Source organism: Podarcis erhardii (genome assembly GCF_964252035.2).
Source record: "Podarcis erhardii genome assembly, chromosome: 2".
Lineage (NCBI taxonomy): Eukaryota > Metazoa > Chordata > Lepidosauria > Squamata > Lacertidae > Podarcis > Podarcis erhardii.
In genome coordinates this window covers 36000114-36009862 of record NC_138498.1, presented here as the reverse complement: position 1 = coordinate 36009862, position 9749 = coordinate 36000114, and the positions used below count along the sequence as shown (strand labels likewise).

General features: G+C 39.8%; 1 long non-coding RNA gene across 1 annotated transcript; it reads left to right on the top strand.

Annotated features, from left to right (window-relative positions):
- The first annotated feature begins 1840 nt into the window (after positions 1-1840).
- On the top strand, positions 1841-9104 carry LOC309335745. The gene is made up of 2 exons (XR_014153702.1): positions 1841-2171; positions 8855-9104. It is a non-coding gene; the product is annotated as an uncharacterized lncRNA (long non-coding RNA).
- The last annotated feature ends 645 nt before the right edge of the window (positions 9105-9749 follow it).

Here is a 9749-nt window from a genome sequence, read left to right as displayed (position 1 = left end):
AAAACAAATAAAATAAAACCTACATACAGCAACAGAGTTTCGTGTTGTGTAGGCTCCTATGATGTAAGTATGGACCCCGCCTGCTATCCTGCTCCCTAAAATATCACTGGTTTGCTCTTTTCTTTATATAGGGTGACTACATTCTGCATGGATCGCTTGCATGGCAACATGTGCTTTAGATACCCATAAATTACCATACAGCATATATTCAACACAAAAAAACAGCGACAATTTGTTGTTGACAAAGGACAGCTGGACATATAAAAGGCTCCATTACCTTCAGTAGCTTAAGGCCTCATCAAACCTAAATCCAGCTGTGGAGACAAGGGTCATTTTCTGCCATGTATACTTACGTGGTTAGTACTGCCACCGGTCCCTTAATATCTGCTTGCTCTCCCATATTTTTGCCAAACAGCTCTTTGCTTAGGCCAACTGTTTCCCATTTATAAGCGCAATCCCTAGCAAGGAACGAATTCTTGAAACAAATGTTCCATTGCAGTGGGGATGGGGAAAGTGTGGCCCTTCAGGTGCTGAGCGGGCTTCCAACTCCCATTGGCCTCAACCAGCATGGCATATAGCCACGGATGGTTGTAGTCTAACAACATATGGAAGGTCAGAGGATTTCCAAGCAACCAGTGGAGTCAGAATAAGGCTGTACCTAGAACCCTCGTACCGGACTGCCTCTCCTGGTATGCCCCACACAGGACCTTAAGGTCCATAAATAACAACACTTTGGAGGTCCCAAGCTTCAAGATTGGTTTCAACTAGGGCCAGGGCCTTTTCAGCCCTGGCCCTGACTTCTCTGTCAAAAGAGACCAGGGCCCTGCAGGATTTGACATCTTTCCGCAGGGCCTGCAAGACGGAGCTGTTCTGCCTGGCCTTTGGCTTAAACTCACTCTGACCCCTTATATGGGATTTGGTATATAAATTTTCCCTTGGCTTTTTTGCTGGCCCATGTAGGATCAGCATGGATAGCTGGTTCGGATGAATATCTGATGTTTCTGCCCTTTATGGTCTTGATTTATGGGCTACTACTAAAATGAGGCTGCATTTTAAGCTGCATTTTAAGCCGTATTTTAATTAACTTTTTTTTGTTTCTTGTTGTTTTCTATTACGTTTTATTGTAATTTATATTTGGTGTTAGCTGTCCTGAGCCTGGCCCTGACTGTGGAGGGCGGGGTATAAATAAAAATTTATTATTATTATTATTATTATTATTATTATTATTACATTGTTTACCTTGCATCCAATGTACTCCATCCCCAGTTTGTGAAATCTTGTACTTCACACAAACCTTGTATGGACAGTCACAATCCATATCTATCCTGCAGTTTCTTCAGAAATACTGTGTTTTGATGTCTTTTCTTCCAAACCAGCTTCAGTTTTAAAACCAAAGCCACATGAAGGCATCCATGCCCCTTTCCCACCCACTAGCGCGGGTGGGGGGACAGACAGTATGTAACACATCCAACCCTATTGATGTCTACAATGTGCAAATCAGGTTTGAAACACAGAAGGGAAATGACCTCACTGAGTTTTAAACTGGCAATGTGTACACAGCATAAGTTGCTTATCAGGTTTGGCAAGCCTCTGCTTAACAGCTTCAGAGTACAGATTGGATTCAGATTTAGAAATTCATTCTGAATCCAACTCTATGTACACAATTACTAGTGAACAGATATTCCTTTACCCTTTTGCTTTGGGATCACATCTCTGCAAGGAAAAAACAAAACAAAATAAAACAAGATTCAATGTTATAAGCATGCAGCAATGCACTCCAAGGCATACTCTGACGAATACTGGCTTTCAATGAAGCTTCCTTCCAGTTTAGTATTGTGATAGGAATTTTAGGGTTTTAGATATATGGCAACGTTCATAACCACATGTACATAGATCAGCACAGGAAAGCCAACCTGGAACCATTTTGATTCCTAAACTGAGCAAATGTTTCTCTGCATGGTCAAAATGGAAAAGCCTCCCCATTGTCTCTTTCCTCACAAATCCTGTCTTAAGGACACATTTAAGATACAAGGTGTGAGCCTGTGACCTGGCCCAGGAAATAAGTATTTTACCACTACAAAAGAATGGCCAGGCTCCCCAGGAAATCCAATCAAGTAACCTGCCAGACAGAAGATAAACAAGGACAAGAGAAAAACAACATTTAAATTTCTGTGATGTAGGTGGGATGTATCTGAGGGGTGGTCTTAGGTTACACCCCTTCTGTGATGTATGCATAATGTTTCTGGGGGTGGTCTTGATCTACAGAATGGGAATTTCAAAAGTCTTTATAAACCCTTGCACAGCATTGTTCTGGGTCCTCCTCCTCTCCTGCGTGTGAGGGGAGTACCCTGTTGCAACAGATCAATAAAGATCAAGCTTACTAGCTGCTTTGCTTCTCAATATTCTCTGGTTGGCCTCTGTTATTTTCTCCTACCAATAGGGAACCTATGTAAGGACTCTATATGGGCTCTTGGATACCCCATAAGGGAAAAGGGCATATTTTTATTTACAACAGATGGCGACCATGCACGAAGGGACTTTTGGTTACCCGGATTCTGGAAACGAGGAAGGACTGGTTATCCAGCGCGCACCAGGCAGTTTGCCAGGAGGAATAGCCAGTCTTCCATCGATCCCAGGGTCTGGAAATAACTGGAGGTTCAGCGGGGCTAACCAGAGGAAGCAACGCTTGATCAGGCCGGCCTTAAACAACCAGTCAAGAGATTGTGGAATCACCAGGAACAGCGCATGCGGAAGTGAGTATTAAGTAGGAAACACGGGTAGTGGGTTGGGTTCTCTAAACCACAGCAACCAAAATTCTTTAATTCTTCCTTTTCCCTTCAAATCTAAAATTTCTACTTTTTTCCTCATCTAAAAATTGCCTTCTCCTTTCTGTCCCCTCGATCTCAGCACCAGCCCTAGCCCTTCGGAGTATGCCCAGGCAAAAGTTGTGTGTGACTTCTTTCATTTCCCTTCTACAGTCTATATGCGACCTATTCCTTCGGAGTTTTGCCCAGAAAAAGGTTGTGCTTTTTCTTCTGTTCTGAAAACTATAACTCCCAGGTGCAGCCGCACCTCTGCCATGGCGATCTTTGTTAGAGATGACCTGTGAGCAGAGAAAGCAAGGGCACCTGATTCCTTTCCTTCTTTGTCATTTCTGAGTCCCAATCTGGCACTGCGCTACGCAAGCGTCCAGTAGGGAACTCTCAGGTTAGATTGTAAGAGGCAGGAGGTTGCTGTGGGCTCCCTGGCTGAGAAATGACCAAAGGGGGGGGGGTTTGAGATCGCTGACCGCACTGTTAGCTTAGTAGCCAGGAAAGGCCAACAGCTGTACCAGCCTAGTAAGTCAGGCCAGACGAACGGCGGAGTGTCACAGTACTAATTCTCGGAGTTGTCCAAATTGAGTGTACTGTGGGTTATTTATTGTGTTTCCTGAAAAGTGGGGATAAAACCCCGACTGCAGTATAAAAGTAAAAGCTAGCGCTATTAAAATTCTTAAAATGGGTGCACCTCAATCAAAAGAAATGAACCTGCAGACTCCTGATGGGAAAGAAGCCCAGTTGGTGCTTACTTCCCGCCTGGACTCTGACAGTCCCCTTCAATTTGTGTTTGAGAAACGTTTTTCCAGTGTTTAAATTGTACTTAGGTAACATCCAGCAGCTGTTACAGATAGGTAGCCGTGTTGGTCTGCCATAGTCAAAACAAAACAAATTCCTTCCAGTAGCACCTTAAAGACCAACTAAGTCAGTTCTTGGTATGAGCTTTCGTGTGCATGCACACTTCTTCAGATACACATGCACACTTCTTCAGATCCAGCAGCTGCTTATCTTAAATGTGCCATCTACTGTAAAATAAAAATGCAAGCTTGCTCCAAAATTTTAAATCTTAAGAAAGCCATGTTGGGCCTTATCAATCTTAAACAAGACAAAAATGATAATGAAGTGTGCAAATGTTTGTTATTTGAGAGAGGCTCAAAAGAGTCTTCCTCCTTGTATGTACTTCATTAAGCATATGCCTATGAAAGTATGGTCTTCCTTCTAAGAAAAATATCTGAGTCCAGTTTTAACTTTGATTTGGTTGGACAGAAGAGTTATTGTAAGGCTCCTGATATCAGTCTCTATAAGACTTCCTGGCCTCTTTTCTTAGAAAATGCCCCTCCTTGTTTCATTCTGTCTCTTTCAGGGTTTTTTTTTTTCTTCTTACTTCTGTGCCAGGTAAATTTACTCCCGAGTAAGCTTCCTTTAAAGGAAACTGCAAAGGGGGGGGCATAGATTAGGCTTACTATTCAAAATTGTCAATTTGTATTCCTTTTAAATCAAATCTATGGCTGTTTTAACTATGCTTTATAAGAGATCCTCTCCCTATCTTAGGAAAAATGTTCACTTCAATCTTCCTTTAAAGATAATTTCTCTAGGAACTTGCACTCTCACTCAAACTATCTCAAGATCTGCTAAAAGGGTTCTGTATAAAGTTGGGTACTTTTATTTTCCTCTTCCTTAGTATATGATGGGCGCATGGCTTGTGATAGGCACATGGCTTGTGGTCTCTTCCCTAGTTGTGTCTGTGTACATAGGTATGTGTGTGTTTCTGGTAGTACAAATCTTGCTATGAACCCTGTATTTTAGGGTTGGACTAGATGACCCCAGGTCCCTTTCAACTTTCCCAATTTGTGGCTGATGAGTTGAAATTTAGCCCAGATTTGCTCTTTGTTTTTTTAAAGGTGAGAGGTGAAAGCCGTGATGTTTTGAAGCAGAACTGGTGATATCAGGCATTTAAGTGATTACAGTGTTTATCATTTTGTCTATTATTTACAAAAATCAGACTTAAAAGTCTACTCAAAGTTTAAGCACATACAAATTCACATAATCAAGTAGAATGAGCCTTGACATATAAGTGAGTAGCCTTGACCATCCTGTAAATAAAGGGCAGGAAAATTTTGTCTGCAAATGGTAAGGCTGAAATGACAGAATGTTAAAAAATCTTATGAATTCTGACTCTCTGGCCATTTTTTCCCATATGGCCAGAGGGATATTAGCCCTTTCCTGTAAATAAAGGAAGCACTCCTTTGCTTGGGCTGCATGAAACATGATCCCTTAGAAAACTTCTAGCTTTGGTAAATGCTTGAATTGCGGAGTTTCTTGTTTTGTTTTAAATCTAACCCTATTTTTTTAAATCTACTCCTTACCCTTCCCTTCTCTTATTCAAATTCTAATCTTATTCAAATTCTAATTTAGCCAAAAGATGACATTTTCAAAGTATAAAAGGTTTGCTGACATGAACTCTGCACATGCACAGAGGCTAGATCAGCTTAAAGAGAGAGAGAGAGAGGAAGGAGGGGGAAAAGAAGGGGGGAGAGGAGGTCTGCAGAGCTTGTGCTTGCAGGGAGAAACCTATCCAAATTTCCTTATGTAAAACTTGGAACCATTGAGGGAAATCACCCTTAATGTGTCTTTTGCTCCAAGGGCTACTTAATCAAGAGGTTGTCAAGTTTCAAATCTAACATGCCAAATTCTTTTCACAGGTAAATATCAAAGCACTCCCACTGTGAGTTCCTCTCTTGAGTAGTTTGCCTCCCCAATGGGATTTAAATTTTATAACAGTTTTTTTTTGTGTGTGTGTATGCCTATGCATTTTAGGAACAGCATTTCCTTGACTGACTTCTCACATGAAAAAAATTTCCCTTTTAACAGGATATGTGAACCCCATTAACAAAGTGTTTGTCCCTTCTTTTCTCCCACAGCACGAATGATAATGAGGGGATGCAAACAGTGATTTAAATACTCTCTATATAAATGCATTTGTATTTCTTTTCGTCTTTCTTCCCTTAAAGCCAGTCACTTTCTTTCTGTTCAGCAAAACAAGTCTGAATCCCTGCTATATTAGTTTATTTCCCTCTATCTCTTTGTGGCTTTGACACATTTTTTAGGTTACAAATAATCTGTTCATTTATTAATCAGTTTTTGATTACTTCAGGTTACTTCAGGTTTCTTTAAAAAAAATTGTGTGTCTTAGCATTTTTTTTTGGTTCCTCATAGGTGTGTGTGTGTGTGTGTGTGTGTGTGTGTGACTTTGGGGACATGTCCATCACATGTTGAAAGTCATTTTCATCAAGTTCTACTTATCAGATAGCACATGCTGAATTTTAAGCCTTTTTCCATTGTTTTCCCATTTTTTAGTCCAGTAGTAATCTGTGTGGTTTTGATAATATCTTTGTATTATTTAATAATAATTCTTTTCTAAATCTGATGTCTTTGTGTCAAATCTGTTTTCATCTGACTGGTAATCTAATTTTTTGCTTTATTTTTTTATTTTTTAACCTTTGTTGTATTTTTTACAGTTCTCTTTCTATACATGTGGAGTAATTTTTATTTAACAACATGAAAAAAAACAACAACAAAACTAAGTGAAGGAAAACAAACAAACTTAGCAGATAATAACAGTAATTATATGAAAATGTGATAATAATATTAAATTGAGTAAAATGCTTAACATGCTAAGATTTTATTATTTGCAGCTAATAACTCAAGGAGATTTTCTTGGGGAGGGGGCTTTTGATCCTTCCTTTTGTCTTTTAAGTCCCCCCAAAACCCTGCCCCCTTACAGGATATCACTTCTACAGATATGCAATGATGAAAAGGCAGCAACAACCCCTCAACTCACTTCTTCGCCATCACAAGACCTGCAACAACAGTTTTCAAAATGCCCACAGCTATCTCTTTCAAAGTATATAGACTGACGGAGGAGTGGGGCTGACAAAGGGGGGAGGAGTTGAATTGCAAGGACATTTTGCCACTTTTGAACCTTAAAAACTGTGCTCCAGGATTGAGAAGATCACAATTGTCTCAAGATATGCAACTGATATTTGGTTAGGTGTTTTTTTTTTTTTTTGTATTATGTGTTATTATGTAGGAATGTTGAAATGTGTCTGACAGTGTGTTATTTCCACAAAGGGGGTGGGGGCAAAATTCTGTGTGTAATTGTTTCTGTATAATGTAGGGTGCATAACTATGAACAACAGAAGGGTTTGGCTTACACCCCAAGTTTTTTCATGGAGGATTCTCATATATTACATGCTTTCTGATAGAGCAGGCTATATTTAGATTAAGTCAACTGGTGATCATATTTGCTTGTCCCACCTGGCACTCTGCAGTGTGCCCATTTATTTATTTATTTATTTATTTTTATTTTGTCACAAAAAAGATTTTTTTATTATTATTCAAAGGACACAAATAGTGATTTGTTTTTTCTATACACGAAGTTCCCAGAAAGAAATTACTTTTTTACTATTTCTTTCTCTCTTTGCAGTCACTTTCTTTCTGTTCCAGAAAACTATTTTGAATCTCTTCTATGACTTCTGTATCTCTTGCAGATTCAGTACTGTCTTTAAGTAGCAATTGTTCTGTATTTATTTATTAATCTTGGATTTCCCGTATAGCTGTGAAATTAATCTAACCACAACCAAGTATTCTTGGAACCATGTTTTATCAGGTAGTTTTGAAGCAACACTCTTTATTATTAGAATGCCAAATGGAAATGGGTGTAGATCATGTCTCAAATTTTATTTATTTGAGGACACGTCCACCATACGTGGAATAAGGTTCCTTCACTTTGTTTATATTTCCAACACATTATTTATTTTATTTTATTTTGCTAACATCTGCATATCATTTTCATATAGTTTCCCCCCCAGATTGCACACAGTGAATCTTAAGGTTTTCCCCCATAATTGCTCTCATTTTTTTCATCTCAATTGGACAACCAAATTGTGTGCTTACTCTTTTCTACCGAATTTTGATTTTACCAAGGAGAAGTTTCAAGATCCATGAAAGCCCAGATAACATGAAGGTGGATATGCTTTGGTTTAGCAGGAATGATCCCTTAGAGTTAAATTGACTTATTTGGACAAGTGCCCTTTTTAAGAATGCCTTTCTTTTAACAGAATGGTTTGAAGAGTTGAGAACCATGGGGCAAGATAAATTCAAATTGGACTCAGTTTGAATTGGGCAAGTGTATCCAGGCTGCAATTAGCTTTTTGGTCCTTTAAGTGCAAGTGAGCAATTTCCTAGAGTGCAAGACCAACGCCATTAAAATAATAAAATCCCATAGAAAGGCCAAGGCGAAGACTTCTCTCTCATGAGATGTCCAAACCTGTGGCAGCTATGGTGAATGCCAGGCGACATGGTTAAATGAAAGCCCCGAGGGGATTCAACAGAGAGGATGTGTTGCTGTAGCACTATGCCGGTGTGAGACCACAGAAGAGCTAGCTTGACACCTGAGAAACACACAAAAATGGCGATGAACAAAACACCAACTGCATTTTTCAGTCATTAGTGGACCTTCCTGCTAAATGTAAAGCATAGCCACTATTGAGAAAATGTTTCTCCCAAGAGCTAGAATGCCACAAGTAATTTAGTAACAAAATGCAACATATGTTATTTTTATATGATATATTTATACAAAGGCATCCATTTACAACCTACGATGTTATTATTTGTGGGGCAAAAATTTTTAAGAAAAATTCTAGCCCCAAAGGGGGGATAATGTGATAGGAATTTTAGGGTTTTAGATATATGGCAACGTTCATAACCACATGTACATAGATCAGCACAGGAAAGCCAACCTGGAACCATTTTGATTCCTAAACTGAGCAAATGTTTCTCTGCATGGTCAAAATGGAAAAGCCTCCCCATTGTCTCTTTCCTCACAAATCCTGTCTTAAGGACACATTTAAGATACAAGGTGTGAGCCTGTGACCTGGCCCAGGAAATAAGTATTTTACCACTACAAAAGAATGGCCAGGCTCCCCAGGAAATCCAATCAAGTAACCTGCCAGACAGAAGATAAACAAGGACAAGAGAAAAACAACATTTAAATTTCTGTGATGTAGGTGGGATGTATCTGAGGGGTGGTCTTAGGTTACACCCCTTCTGTGATGTATGCATAATGTTTCTGGGGGTGGTCTTGATCTACAGAATGGGAATTTCAAAAGTCTTTATAAACCCTTGCACAGCATTGTTCTGGGTCCTCCTCCTCTCCTGCGTGTGAGGGGAGTACCCTGTTGCAACAGATCAATAAAGATCAAGCTTACTAGCTGCTTTGCTTCTCAATATTCTCTGGTTGGCCTCTGTTATTTTCTCCTACCAATAGGGAACCTATGTAAGGACTCTATATGGGCTCTTGGATACCCCATAAGGGAAAAGGGCATATTTTTATTTACAACAGTATGCAAAGGAAGGGTGGTAAATCTGTGACTCAACAAATGTTGTTGTACTCCCAATTGTAGTTGTGATAGGAATTTTGAGGTCTTAGATATATGTTAAATGTTCATAAGTGTACCAACCAAGCACTTACATAGATCAGTACAGGAAGACCGACCTGAAATAATTTTTGATTCCCAAATGTTTTCTCTGCAAGGAGGGAGGGGGGGTTCAGGGAGCCTTCCCATTGTCTCAGGAATTGAGTTATCAGCATTTTAATGGGTGACAGACTATCAGGAAAGGCTATCAGGAAAGGCAATCAGATAACCTGGCAGACAGGAAAAACACCACCACCTTTTCTGTGATGTAGATATGATGTTTGTGGAGGGTGGTCCTGGGTTACACCCCTTCTGTGATGTATGCATGATGTATGGAGGGGTGGTCTTGAGCTCCAGGGCAGGGAATTTAAAATGTCTATATAAGGCCTTGCGCACCATTGTTCTGGGTTCCTCCTCCTTTCCTGCGTGTGAGGGGAGCACCCTGTTACAACAGATC